Below are 14,920 nucleotides of genomic sequence, written 5' to 3'. Positions count from 1 at the left end.
AACGTATCACAGCGAAGATGATGAGGGCGGCTACTGTACGTGCTGCTGACCTTGCCACCGGCCATGGCTTCCGTGGGTGTGTGTGTGTGTGTGGGGGGGGGGGTGTGTCTGGTGTGGGCGTCCGTGTGTGTGTGAGACAGGACAAAAGAAAAGAAGCAACCGGAGGCTGTGCCGAGCCCCAGGCCCTTGGCGCACTGATGACTCTCTTCCTCCTCTCTCCCTTCCGCAACAGCTCTCGGCGTGGTCATGTGGTCACAGCCCCCCTCCCCCCTCCCCCTGGGCCTCGCCCCGGGCCTCGCCTCGGCAGCCCTGCCTATGGAAAGGGCGCCTAAACTCATACCGCAGCCTCCTGTCTGATGGGATATCGCAAGGAGGATTTATCCCTCCCCTCCCCCCCCCCTCCCCCGGACACGACTAGGGAGGGCACGCCGGCGGGCGACCCTGCCCTGTCCAACCCTGGAGGAGCCGAGGCCAGCCCGAGCCCCACTGCCCTACCCTGTCCGGGCAAACTTCCTCCCCGCGTCGCGAGCGGCCTGCCCGGCCCGCCTAGTCCGCCCGGCCGGCATGAGCTATAGCCCGACTCAGTATAGCCGAGCGGCGCTGCCATCGCCCAGAAATTTCCTGCAGAAGCCAGTCACGAGAAAAGGAACGCACAGTGTTGCGATGTACAACGTCTCGTAAAAGCAAACTTGACCCGAAAATGTGACGATACGTTTTAACGCGTCCTATGTTCTAAAAGCTTCACAATCATACTGTGGTGAGGCCTTTCACCGTAAGAAACCAAGAGTGCAGAGGGTCAGAAAAGAGAGGTTCGACGAAAACGAGAGCCGCACAGGCAAGTGCTTGACCCAGGCCGCATCCCCGACAGTGCAAAGTAGTCCCATCCGGTGAGCGTTCGCAATGACCGTATCGATATTCGACGTTGTCAAGGGGAATCGTCAGGGATAAATCAGGGCGGCGGGGTCGCGCTGTTGCCACATAAATTCGAGGCCCAATCTCCTGCATGGAGCCGTTCTGCCCACCTGATGGTGGCTAGCGAACAGCGAGAATAGGGCCACCGTGCTGCCCAGGTCTGCCACATAAATTAGGCAAAAATTCCCACGGTAAACCAGAGTCGAAAGGGTTGCCAGGTGGCGGCCAAAATTCTAGGCGCGTTTAGAGCTCCAGAGTCGCTAAATAGGACTCGGACCGAACGTGTGACCCCACCAATGGATTGCTCTCCGAACGAGGAGAGAACGTGGGGTCACACGTTCGGTTCGAGTCCCATTTAGCGACCCTGGAGCTCAAAACGCGACCAGAGTTTTGGCCGGTCCTCTGGCCCACTGCGCGTGGTTCCGCGAAAGGGTTGAGGGTTGCGCCACGTCGCCCCGAAAACTGCAGTGGCCCCCACACGGCCAGGGTCAGGCCCAAATGCCATTCCTCGCCGAGCGGACCCTGCTGCTGGTGGCCGTGCCGCCTCGGCCCCACGACGAAGGTTCCACACAGTGGGCCAGAAGACCGGTGGAGGTGGCCAAAACTCTAGGCGTGTTTCGAGATCCAGAGTCGCTAAACAGGCCTCGAACCGAGGGTGTGACCCCACCAATGGATTGCTTTCTGAACAGGAAACCCGATGGTGGGGTCACACGTTCGGTTCAAGCCCTGGAGCTCAAAACGCGTCTAAAGCTTTGTCCGCCTCCACCGATCTTCTGGCCCACTGTGCTGCGCGGCCCTGCCCCTGCACTGGGCTGCCCCTGCCCGCGGGTCGCACGGCGGATGCCAAAAATACCTCCATTCGTCGCGGCCACGCCGTGCCGCTACACGGCCAAGTGCATCCGTGCGCCCACGTCGCGTTGGGCTGGGCGAGGGGCAGCACTGTGAAAATTTTAGTCGTCACTTGACAATTTTAGTCGTCACTTGACAATTTTAGTCGTCACTTGACAATTTTAGTCGTCACTTGACAATTTTAGTCGTCACTTGACAATTTTAGTCGTCACTTGACAATTTTAGTCGTCACTTGACAATTTTAGTCGTCACTTGACAATTTTAGTCGTCACTTGACAATTTTAGTCGTCACTTGACAATTTTAGTCGTCACTTGACAATTTAGTCGTCACTTGACAATTTTAGTCGTCACTTGACAATTTTAGTCGTCACTTGACAATTTTAGTCGTCACTTGACAAATTTAGTCGTCACTTGACAATTTTAGTCGTCACTTGACAATTTTAGTCGTCACTTTATCACAATTTTAAGACCTATTTTCCTCACAACGACGTCATCAAAACCAAAGAAGACATTGTTGTCACGCCCTGTATAGAAGCTATAGGACATTCCGGCCCAAATCGATCGAAATGCATGACAATCACTTTGTGGGTCGGATTTTTTTTTTCACGTCGTTTCAATATCTCTTGTAGTCGGATTCTGCGGGTCAATATACAAGCGGCTGCTCCGCCCGGGCAGTTCATGCGGGAATACGATTTTCGAGAGCAAACAATGAAGCGCGTACTACCTTTGATCATGATGCGATTGATGCAGATACGTGGAAAGCCAGACGCTCACGGACGGGACAGCGCGGCGAGTAAAGCATTGAACAAACAGGGACCGAAATACGCCCGCTTCCAGGAAAACCGCCCGGGAAAAACGCAGCGCGAGATGGGAACGCGCATCGCAGTAATACGTTCAACGCAGTAAAATTAAAATGGCCAGGAGAATGAAAATCCCAGCCAACGCAGCGACGGGGGGCAGAAAAAAAATGAAATGAAATATAAAAGACAGCAATAAAGACACGCGACTTAAACTCGCCTGGAATTAATTCGCCTGCTGGTGCCCGCACTTTTGCAGTGAAGTTACATCTTTCCAAAGGCCATGTTTGCGTGTCTGCTTTCTTCAATTAGGACTCGGCGCTAAGAGTGTAATGGCGGCGTGAGTGACATCCCGGTCCACTTTGGAGGCGCGTCCGCTGCACAGTGGGCCAGACGACCGGTGGAGGCGGCCAAAACTCTAAACGCGTTTGGAGCCCCAAAGTCGCTAAATGGGACTCGAACCGAACGTGTGACCCCACCAATGGATTCCTCGTTCGGAGAGCAATCCATTGGTGGGGCACACGTTCATTTTGAGTCCCGTTTAGCGACACTGAAGCTCAAAACGCGTCCGGGATTTTGGCCGCCTCCACCGGTCTTCTGGCCCACTGTCCGCTGGCCGGCGGGGCCCGGTCCTAGCAGGGGGCTTGGATTAGCTCCCCACTCAGCAGATCTTCCTGTTTTAAGTAAATTTCCGCTCCCCTCGCCACTGCACCAACTTTCCGGAAAAGTTATCTCGCTGGGAATAAGACACCCTTCTTGCGTCTCGTTGCGTAATAGAGCGGTCCCAACAGACAGAACCTCGAGAGGGACCCGGAATGCGTGTTTTGGCGAAAAGCGAAAAACGACACCAAATTGGCTCTTTTGCCCACAAAGTATTTCGATGAACCAGCGACTCGATTTAAACAGCAATGTGACTGCACTGGGGTGGGACAATCTAACCCGTTAACGCGATAACTCTGCAGTCTCGAGATTCCATATTGCCCTACATCCGATTGAGCTTATGGAAGGTACAAACTATTTAGTTTGCCATACGAAGGAATAGTTTGTAAATGAAAAAGAATATCGTTGCAAGCTTATATATGCTCAAAATACTTACTGATACAAGCTGGTTCTCTTTAAAAGGCCTAAAATAGTTCGTAAGATTTTAAGCGCGACTGAATAAATATCTCTGCACATCATGTTGAGAATCAGCTTCGTATTATGCCTGCACGACATTTCTCAGTGGGAACTTCTTCAGGAGTGTGGAGCCAATTTAAAAGTAGGTCCAAGCGGGGTACTCACGGTTTTTCTGGAAGTTGAGCGAGTCGGCGATGGTGGCCGGGGGCAGCGGCGGCGGCTCGGGGGGCACGGCGCTGCTGAACGTCGTCGCCATGGCGACCAGCAGCAGCGGCAGCAGGGGCCGCGCCACGCACGCCATGCTGGCCATGCTGGCCATGCTGCACGACAAAGCCCCGGGCTAATCCGCCCGCGTCAAGGATCCCACCGAACACATGGCCACCTGCAACACACGAGGCATTAAAGTTAGAGGCGCCCTCTCAGGACAATCTCGTCACAGTCGGACCCCCCTTTCCGGCGGTCTGCCGCCACAGAAGACCGGTGGAGGTCCAGAGTCCCCGTACAAAAATAAATGCCTCTAGAGTGTCTCGAGCCGAGACACTCTAGAGACGTTCTGGAGACGATGTGGAGACGGTCTGGAGACACTGAGGAGGCAAAATCGGAGACACTGTCGAGACGCTTTGGAGACACCGCCGAGACACTGTGGAGACGTCGGGAGTTTCTCGACACTGTCTCTATTCTGTCTCGAAAAGGAGACACTCTGGAGACGTTCTGGAGACACTTTAGGGAGACGATCTAGAGACAGTGCGGAGACACTGTCGAGACACGCGGCGGGAGCGCCGGGCGCCTCCCCCCTCCTCCCACGAGACGGCGTGGAGACGCTTTGGAGACGTTCTAGAGACACAACTGGCTCCCCTCCAAACAAAAACTGAAGCCGGCGCCGCACTGGGCGGATTCGACCCACAGATTGCCAGCATCACAACACGGTTGACTGACGTCGGAGCGCACTCGGCCAAAGTGACGCACCTTAGAGGAGGTCTGCCGGCGCGCCGACACATGGTTCCGTGCAGCGGCAATACTCTACACTCCACGCGGCGACCGCTGTCACGAGAAGTTCATGCAGTGTTATTCATTAGTAATTACTTTCAGTGCATTTGAATAAAGGAACGTTCAGAAAACGGGGTATTCAAACAGAGAAACGAACATAGTGCTGACAACCAAGATGTTTTAAGTAAAACGACAGCGGTGGCCGCGCAGAGTGTTGCCGCTGGTCCGAACCATGTGTCGGCGCGTCGGCAGACCTCCTCTAAGGAGCGTCACTTTGGCCGAGTGCGCTCCGACGTCAGTCAACCGTGTTGTGATGCTGGCAATCTGTGGGTCGAATCCGCCCAGTGCGGCGCCGGCTTCAGTTTTTGTTTGGAGGGGAGCCAGTTGTGTCTCTAGAACGTCTCCAAAGCGTCTCCACGCCGTCTCGTGGGAGGAGGGGGGAGGCGCCCGGCGCTCCCGCCGCGTGTCTCGACAGTGTCTCCGCACTGTCTCTAGATCGTCTCCCTAAAGTGTCTCCAGAACGTCTCCAGAGTGTCTCCTTTTCGAGACAGAATAGAGACAGTGTCGAGAAACTCCCGACGTCTCCACAGTGTCTCGGCGGTGTCTCCAAAGCGTCTCGACAGTGTCTCCGATTTTGCCTCCTCAGTGTCTCCAGACCGTCTCCACATCGTCTCCAGAACGTCTCTAGAGTGTCTCGGCTCGAGACACTCTAGAGGCATTTATTTTTGTACGGGTCGCTAAATGGGACTTGAACCGAACGTGTGACCCCACCAATGGAATGCTCTCCGAACGACGAATCCATTGGTGGGGTCACACGTTGGGTACGAGTCCCGTTTAGCGACTCTGGAGCTCAAAACGCGTCTGCAGTTTCGGCCGCGGGCGCCGGTCTCCTGGCCCACTGTGAGACGCGGCCGTCCGCTCGCCTATTACTCCACCTCTTCTAGCTGCTTGTAGCCCGCGGCGCCGGACCAGCCAACCTCCCGAAATCCTTTCGGCCTCGCCGTGGACGTCCATGGACAGCACCAATGCCGCCGCGACCTCCCGACTTACGAAAATGGAGGAAGGAAAAGAGGTCGCCGCCCTCACTGCGGCGCCTCACCTCGCCAGCGTCCCGCCGCCCTCCGAGGGCCTTTTTAAATTCCTTTAGAAAGGGGGACTCGCAGACCGGCGGGCCTTAAAAGCTACACCCCCAACCAAATCACACCCCTCTCCTGCCGCCTCCAGGCCGCTCGGGGCCGCGCCAGGCCCTCGAGTTGACCCCACCACGCCTCATCTAGATGGCCGAGACAGGCTAAGCTGGCCGCGAAAAACCCCTTGGCTGCCCTCTTAAAACAAGAACACACTGAATGTTGAGGCAGAATTTTATACGTGCAACTACCACGCGGTTTTGTGCATGCGTTGAATTCGCATAATATTATGCGTCAAAAGGCATAAATTGATGCAAATTCAAGCACAATTTTATGCACGACGGTACACAGGTGTAAAATTATGCATCGCCACGCACAAAATTGTACATTAACATTTAGCGTGCGCTTGAAAATTGCTGGAGTAATAGTGAAAACATTCCCTTCGACATTTCAAAAATTCCAGATTTTCAACGTGATTTACATTTAACATGGAATTTCCAGTGGGTATAGTGCAAAAAAGGGTTTTTACTTAAACGCAAGGTCTTTAGAAAATCCAGAAAATTCCAGAAATTTTGGGAAAACGACACCACTGACACAGCTTAAGAAAGGTGATTTATAAAACGCAAGGTGTTCAAACAATCCAGAAAATTCCAGAAATTTTGAAAAAGGACGCTGCAGACACAGCTTTCGACCACACTTTTGCAAAGTTTCCAAATTATTCTCAGCAGTGGGGGCCCGCCTTCTTGCAGTGGCGCGCAGTGCCCTCCGGCCATTAAACGCGACGATTTCGGCGCATTTGTTTTCCCCTAAGCTCCACTACGGGCAATGGCGCCGTCCGGAAGACCGCGGAAAAACGGGGAAACGTCGCCTGCAGACGCAGCGGTGGACAAAGTAGCCGCTCGAGTCCATCGGATAACACGGCACTTCGAAACACTGATAATTCCTGCTGGATTTTCTTGTGTACGAGATAGTGGACGGTCCACGTTGCACAGTGGGCCAGAAGACCGGTGGGGGCGGCCAAAATTCTAGACGTGGTTTGAGCTCCAGAGTCGCTAAATGGGACTTGAACCGAACGTGTGACCCCACCGACGGATTCCTCGTTCGCAGAGCAATGCATTGGTGGGGGTCACACGTTGGGTATAGTCCCATTTGGCGACTCTGGGGCTCCAAAAGCGTCTAGAATTTTGGCCACCTCCACTGGTCTTCTGGTCCACTGTGCATTGCAGCACACGTGTGGTGGCGGCTATTGAAAGTTTAGCAGAGAAAAAGAGCAATTCCGTTCCTGCACAAGTTTTCCGGTCAAATCCGTTTCACAAAAGACTGGTCGGCCACGGCCACGAGGAAAAGTGCGAGTAGACTCGCGCAAAAATCAGGGGGAAGCAGAATGTTTTCCTTCTGAGCTCGTATCAATAGAAAGCGCGCCCCATCAAAACATTCTGTACCGACTTCCTCATGCGTCCGAGCCCTCCCGCTTCGCCCCCGCGGCGCCCTGGGCTCGGCCCGGCCATCCCCGCAGGGCACAGTGGGCCAGACGACCGGTGGAGGCGGACAAAACTCTAGACGCGTTTTGAGCTCCAGAGTCGCTAAATGGGACTCGAACCGAACGTGTGCACCGGTAAAACTGAAGCGTAGTTGTATGCTTGATTCAAGCATACAACTACGCTTGAAGACTTTACGCTTGACGTCAAGCGTAGAGAAGAAATTCTCCTATGCATTTAGATAGGCGGGAGAGGGGCAAAATGGAGAACTATGCTTGAAGCCGAGCGTAGTTCTACTACGCTTGAAGAAAGGCGTAAAACTACGCTTGAGTTCTACCAGTGTGACCCCACCAATGGACTGCTCTCCGAACGAGGAATCCATTGGTGGGGTCACACGTTCAGTTCGAGTCCCGTTTAGTGACTCTAGAGCTCGAAACGCGTCCGGGGTTTTGGCCGCCTCCACCGGTCTTCTGGCCCACTGTGCAGGGCCCTGCCTCTCCGATTCCACTTTTACGTCCGACTTGAACGACCACTCGGCACGGTAACTGCGCTACCGTCCGGGGAATGCGTGCTTCTGCCGGCCAGGCCGGCCAGGTGTTTGTTGCCCTGGCGCCTCCGCGCTGCCGAGAGGTCACGACGTCAAGCTCAATCAGGTGGCGGCAGTTTCCCGCCGTCCCGCGGGACGTTTCTCTCCCGTTGCACAGTGGGCCGGAAAACCGGTGCAGGGGGTCAAAATTGCAGACGCGTTTTGAGCTCCTGAGTCGCTAAATGCGGCTCGAACCAGACAGACATATGACCCCACCAATGGATTCCTCTTCGAACGAGGAATCCATTGATGGGTCCCACAATCAGTTTGAGTCCTAAAGAGCGACTCTGAAGATCAAAACGCGTCCAAATAAAGGAGATAGGACGTCCGGTTTCTCTCCTCTCTGCGTCCGTCAATAATAATCGAGACAAGGTAGAAGCACGCACGGGTCACAAACCCCTTGGGGCATCAAACAACCCCCGTCCATCCACTAAATTTCTCTCATCCGCGGGAAAGGGGGAGGGGGAAGGGGAGGGGGGGGGAGACTGGCGGTTCCGGACGACACTGGGAAGACGAAACTGGTGGAAAAAAGTGAGGGGCAAAAAGGAGTGGCGGCGTCGCGAAGTGATGGACAGCGTCCCAGCGAAATCAGCGCGGGAAATGATTGCTCTTCCCGTCCCTCACTCCCGCACTCCCCACTCTGGGAAAAAAAGATCAGTCGGTTTCGAACCCGGGACCATTCCGTCGAGCACACGCGCCATTGTCATACATTCAACTTGAGAAGGGCCCTCGCCTCCCCCTCTTTGGCTCTCCCCTGGGACCGCCCCTGCTTTGACCGTGTGGAAAGCGATGTAATTGGTGTGCTGAGGTACACAGACCGTCCGGTTTGAGGCCCTTACTCACACAGTTCGATCTTTGGTCCAGTCAGTTGAAGGAAGGGAGGGTCTATACGGCCGTGACGTTCGCCAAGCGATCGGTCAAACGGTCCTCTCCCTCCCTCCCTCCCTCCCTCCCCCCCCTCTCTCTCTCTCTCTCTCTCTCTCTCTCTCTCTCTCTCTCTCTCTCTCCCTGTCGCTCCCCCGGTCTGCTGACCTACCCGGCCTTAGACCTTGGGCCCAAAGCGGGTCGCGAGGAAGAACGAGGTCCGCAGCATTACGTCTGTTTGCCAATCTTTCTTGTCTGAGGGAAAAAGATTAGGATGCGAGTGGTCCAGCCCCGCACAGTGGGCCAGAGGACACGCACTGCCGGCTAAAACTTGAGACGCGTTTTGAGCTCCGGAGTCGCTAAACAGGCCTCGAACTGACCGTGTGATCCCACCCATGGACTCCTCGTTCGGAGAGCAATCCATTGGTGGGGCCACACCTTAGGTTCCGACTCTGGAGCTGAAAACCCGTCCGGGATTTCGACCGCCTCCACTGGTCTTCTGGCCCACTGTGTGGCCGTGCGGCCTGCGAGGCGCGGAGCACTCTTTGCTGCGGCCTTGTTGAGGAAAGGGGGTGGTTAGTTACTTGAATGCGAGCAAAGGGTTCCCTTCTTTCGGCCGTGCTGTTTACTCCGAAATCTGTATCGAATCACACTAAATGTCATGGGACTTTTTTTGTCCCACGGTTTATGCAATTTTAAGCACATCCGACGCTGATACAATTTTGTTCCCGTCTGGTGACACATTTTGTCCGGCGCCAGCTGCAACTTGTACTTTCACTAGACAATTTGTCCCGCCTGGCGGACACAAAATTGCATCACCACCGGATGTGCTTAAAATTGCATAAACTGTGGGACAAAAAAAGTCCCATGACATTTAGAGTGAATGCTTTGTCACGTTCGGCACGTTCCCGCCCTCTCGGGTCGGAGAGGGAGGAGAAACGGCTTCGGGGCGGCCGAGTCCGGACCGTGTTAGGAATGTACTCCCAGGTGGAGCGCTATTTCTGCATTTTTAAAAGCAGGGCCCCAATGTTCTCAGCAGGTTCCGCAAAGCCAATGCCAAATTCAATCTCCCTCGGCCCGGCTGGCGGAGCGGTCACTAAGGCACAGAATCCGGCGGGGCTTTCGCAGCCACGCCGGAAAAGGGAGTTGCTACCAGTGCGGAGGTGCTGCTGGCCGAAGCAACCTCAGCACCAAAACCTCCAAACCTTGACTTTGGCCTCACAAAGAAAATCGCAAGTCTGAACGAAGCACACTCTCATCTCATGAACTGGATCCTAGAGATATGTACTTGACCATCAGACTCCCATAAATAAGTACGCACTTGTTTATCAGACTCCTAAATAGGCGTGTACTTGCCTTAAATACTATTATATGGGTATCCACTTGTCTGTCAGAAGTATACTGGTTCATCAGTCTCCTATATATGTGTACCTGTCTCTGAGACTCTTTCAGAAGTGTTCTTGTCCATGAGATTCCTTAAGATATCTACTGGTCTATCAGACTCCCATGGATGTGGCAGGTACACTCCAATAGATTTGTTGCTCTTAGTCAGTGCACTCCAAAAGGTGTACACTTCTATGGATATGTATGAGTAAATGGTGGATTTTGCAGAGGAACTTCTGTTTCGCTTTGCTTCGACCTTTACTTGGCAGGTTCCTTCCAAATGACCGAAACTAAAAATCAGTCTCTTTCTGGCGAAATAAAACCGTTCCGGCTGCGTCCACGTCACGTCCCGAAGCGCTAATGGCCCGAGGCAGAGTTGCGCCGCAACAGTTTGACAGAATCACCCCTTCTTATTACGACACGGCGCCAATAATGAGTGCAAAGTTTCCGCCGAGTCGGCAGTTTCACGCTTGTTTTGATTCACGGAGCCGCTGCCTGCGCCGCCAGCCCTGCCGGTGCTGCCAGCACGCGAGCCAACCCTCTCGTCCCGCGTCCATTTACGTCGGGGAAACGATAAAAATTAAGTAATGACTCTGCAAACGGAGTCTTAAGGGCAGTTTGCTGCCCGATTCTGGCAGTAAGGATCAAACACCTCACTTTTGGGAGAAATCAACTATACTAGCATCTTGGTTTCCTTGTTGCCTTATGTCAGCAGCTACCTGCACGCACCCGGCGCTAGCGTCCGTGTGGCGTCCGAACAGCGACGCACTCTTCATGTTGTATGGTGAAGGTTTCCTGTATTATAGCAGCGTAAGTTTTGTATATATTATGGTGGTGCAGTTGACTTTATAACGCACCATTGAGAATTCACTGTACCTGATAGCTATGTAAAAAATATCTTGATATTTTGACAAATTCGTTTGTATTATGGAGAAAATCTCCACCATAATATGGTAGTGGAGCCTTTCACGGTTCAGTGGAGATGGTACCGCGAGCTTAAGGTCGAGGGTTCAAAAACTGACACTATCAGTGTCCGAATAAGGGGTAAAAGTTTCTGCGTAACCCCAGTTGACTCTCCCAAAAATGTGTAACCCGGTCCGGCTCCGGCACTCGGGCCGGCCGATAGACTCGACACCTTGACGAGATTAAGACGGGACGTGGAGAGCCGTGCGCAGGGGTGATGGGAGGAAGATGCAAGAGGCGAACGGGACGGAAGGGAGACACGGAGGGAACGCAGGGACGCAAAGTGGATTTTCAGTTCCGCCTCTCGAACATGCGAACTCGCAGCCCTTCCTTGGCCGCCCCTGCGCTGGGCGGCGCTGGGCGGCGCTGGGGAACACATTCGGCAAAGAGGATTTTCCCCTCGAACGCCCGTCCAACAACCTGGCACCTAATTCCCTGTTGCTTTCGGTGCATTGTGCGTGGAAGGCCCAAAACACGCCGCAAAGAGAGGCAGGCGCCTGCCAGCGTTTGCATAATCATCCGGCTAGTTATTGTGCATGAGTGACCACCACACTGCGGGCACTGCGCACTTCGTGGAGTGGCGGCGCAGAGAGGGACCAGGTTAGTGACACCCACCTGGGCCGCCACGGGCAGCACACTCTAAAAGTAGTAAAGATTCTCTATATTATTGCGGTGCAGCTGACTTCATAACATACCATTGAGAATTTACTGTACCTTACACATATTTAAACGAATGTCGTTAGTAGTATTCTGGAGAAGAGCTTCATTATATTGTGGCACAAAGCCTCTCACCGAATGGCATTTGGAGTGCGCCGAAAGTCTTGCAGATTCTCCACAGTACGATGAAAATTATCCACATGGCAAGTGCAGCTGACTTTGTAACAACTTACCTCTGAAAATTAAATGCGTCTTGCAAATACAGTGTCGAATTTCTTTTGAATCATGGAGGAAAGCTCTGCTGTTATATGCAGCCTTTCACATTTAGAGTAAACAACCAAAATCAGAATTTTGGAAACAGGTCACAATGCATTTTTTTTAAAATAGTCGCATAAACTACAACTGCGACAAGAAAAAGGAGGGCAAGTACTGAATTGTTAAAATTGATTTTCCCTGGAGCATTTTACTAATCAAAACAAACCAACAAAGTACGGGACTACAGAAACCAACAGAGAAGGGAAAACCCTCTCACACACTTTCTCATAAGCAGACGCATTTCCAAAAGCAACCATAATAATTAGTATTTTTCTCAGTATTCCTTGGCAACTGCTGCAAATTACTGAACTGATATCGTTTTCTAAGTAAACTACAAAGATATTTTAAAGTTTTCATGAACTTAATGCTAATGGTGACTTACAGAAAAGCGTCTGCTAATGAGAAATAGTCAGTAAAAGGCTGAGAGTGTATCGAGACGCTTCCGACCATCGACGGGCAGTGTCCCCGCATGGCTAACGCCACGTCGGCCAGTCTCTGACTTGTCACCGCGGACACACGGACACACGCAGGCTGCGGTGGATATTGATATCGATCGAGTGCATTAGATCGACGCAAACAACGGCGGCTAAGTGCAGGCGCGGGTCGCTGCCCCGGCTCGCCGGAGGGGTCGGGGGGTCGGGAAGGGGGACGAGGGGGCCGGAGGGGTCGGAAGGGTCGGAGGGGGTGAAAAATGTCCAAAACGAGGGCACGTGTTTTTTGCGTTAGCCGCATTCGCGTCGCAATTCCCCCAGCGCGAGGCGTGGAAGTAACCTTTTCATCAGCCACCGTAGCGCGGCCCACATTTCTAAACCGCGCCGGGGTTTCGCAAATCTCTCTCTTTTTCTCTCTCTCTCTCTCTCTCTCTCTCTCTCTCTCTCTCTCTCTCTCACACACACATACACGCGCCTGGACAAACAATCACAGTGGGTGCGAGAGAGACAGCAGTGCCTCCGGCGCATCGGATTCCGAGTGACTAACAGGGCGAAACACGTCGCGTTAATGCTCGCGCCCGAGCTGCAAACAATGAGTAATTCCAGAAATTTTTCGCAATTTTACACGCAGTTTCTCTCTCTCTCTCTCTCTCTCTCTCTCTCTCTCTCTCTCTCTCTCTCTCTCTCTCTCTCTCTCTCTCTGTCTCTGTCTCTGTCTCTGTCTCTCTCTCCCTCTCTCTCTCTCTCTCTCTCTCTCTCTCTCACTCATAGAACAGTGTCCCCATTTGCAGCATACCCCACCCCTGCAACGACGAAGATGGAGGACGTACGAGGGTTGAGGTAGCTTTGAAAAATCCGCGGTCGCACCACCTCTGGCACGTCTATCATAATTATATGAACGCATGAACATTCCAACAAAATTGCTTTTCTCATTGAAAGAACAACGCCGTGCGAAAAAAATAGCGCCGAAATAAAGCAAGAAAAAAGTTTTTAATCGAAATGCGCCTAGCGCCGCCTGCCCAGCGTACAAGACCCCTCCCAGTGCACGCACGACGCGGAGAAATATTACTATTTGAAAACTATGCAGCAACAAGTTCCAGGGGGATTCATCAGGGGAATGAAACTTTATGTACAGGCGGCGAGGGAGGTCACAATTAAAATTCCTTCCGGTGATAGTGAACTTGCACGGCGGGGCCGCCGGCGACGCGTCGGAGGTACACAACCATCCGGACCTCCCATAGTGGGCCAGAGGACCGGTGGAGGCGGCCAAAACCCTAGACGCGTTTTGGGCCATAGAGTCACCGACCAGGACTCGAACCAGACGTGTGACCCCACCAATGGATTCCCAGTTCGAAGAGCAATCCATTGGTGGGGTCACACGTTCGGTTCGAGGCCTGTTTAGTGACTCTGGAGCTCAAAACGCGTCTAGGGTTTTGGCCGCCTCCCCCGGCCTTCTGGCCCACTGTGCGTCCCAGCCTCGTCCCGCCTCGTCCTGACCCGGCCGGCAGCGACGCGGCGACACGCGGACCAACCACCCGGAAGTCGTTACCCAACTGCACTCAAGTTAAGCGCCATTAAAGGTATCCGCAAACAGCAAGCGGCCGAAGTGGCACAAGCGCCACCAAGCGCCAGCACCAAGTGGCCGGACAACCCAAGCGGGCTTCGGCAGACGCCGAACGGCGCCGAGCGGCGGCCATCACCCGGGGATTCCGGCGGCACTGTAGAAAACGACTACACTGTCGAAAACACGAGGGGTGGACACTCAAATAAGACCCTAATCGTGCATAACCATGACCCTTAATACATGCACTCTTTGAAAAAATGATGATTGGAAATGTTATTGGAACAACCCGCACGGTAAAAACTTTGTCGTGTTTTACAAGGACCGGTCACCTCAGCTAAGGGTCTTGGCCCCTGATCCTTAGGGAGACCCCTCTGGCTAAGGTAGCTTCTTAGCCAAACTAGCCCAGCGCGTTCGGTTTCACGTCCGCCATTTTTAACCTCACATTTCCCAATTGTAGGAATGCAGAAAATAAACTAATAAATCACAACGCAACATGGTTCTTCACGTAAAATTTAACGCAGAACCCGATTCTGTACTCGCTTTTCTAAAAGAAGGAAGGATTGCTGAAAGAAATTTGGATTACGTTTAGCACTGAAAATTGAATGGCGAGACTGATGGCCAAAATTTGGTGAGACACAAAAGTCTCGCCATTCTGTGGCGAGAAACAAAAGTCTCACCATTTTTTAGGCGAGAAAAAAAAAGTCTCACCATTTTTTGGCGAGAAACAAATGTCTTGTCAAAATATGGCAATAATTGACTGGGATATATTTCCCGGTATCCAATAGAGTGGGGTTGCAATTATTGCCATATTTTGGCGAGACATTTGTTTCTCGCCAAAACAATGGTGAGACTTTTGTTTCTCGCCAAAACAATGGTGAGACTTTTGTTTCT

The sequence above is a fragment of the Thrips palmi genome, unplaced genomic scaffold, assembly GCF_012932325.1.
Source record: "Thrips palmi isolate BJ-2018 unplaced genomic scaffold, TpBJ-2018v1 HiC_scaffold_18, whole genome shotgun sequence".
Lineage (NCBI taxonomy): Eukaryota > Metazoa > Arthropoda > Insecta > Thysanoptera > Thripidae > Thrips > Thrips palmi.
Note: the sequence above shows the minus strand (reverse complement) of the source record.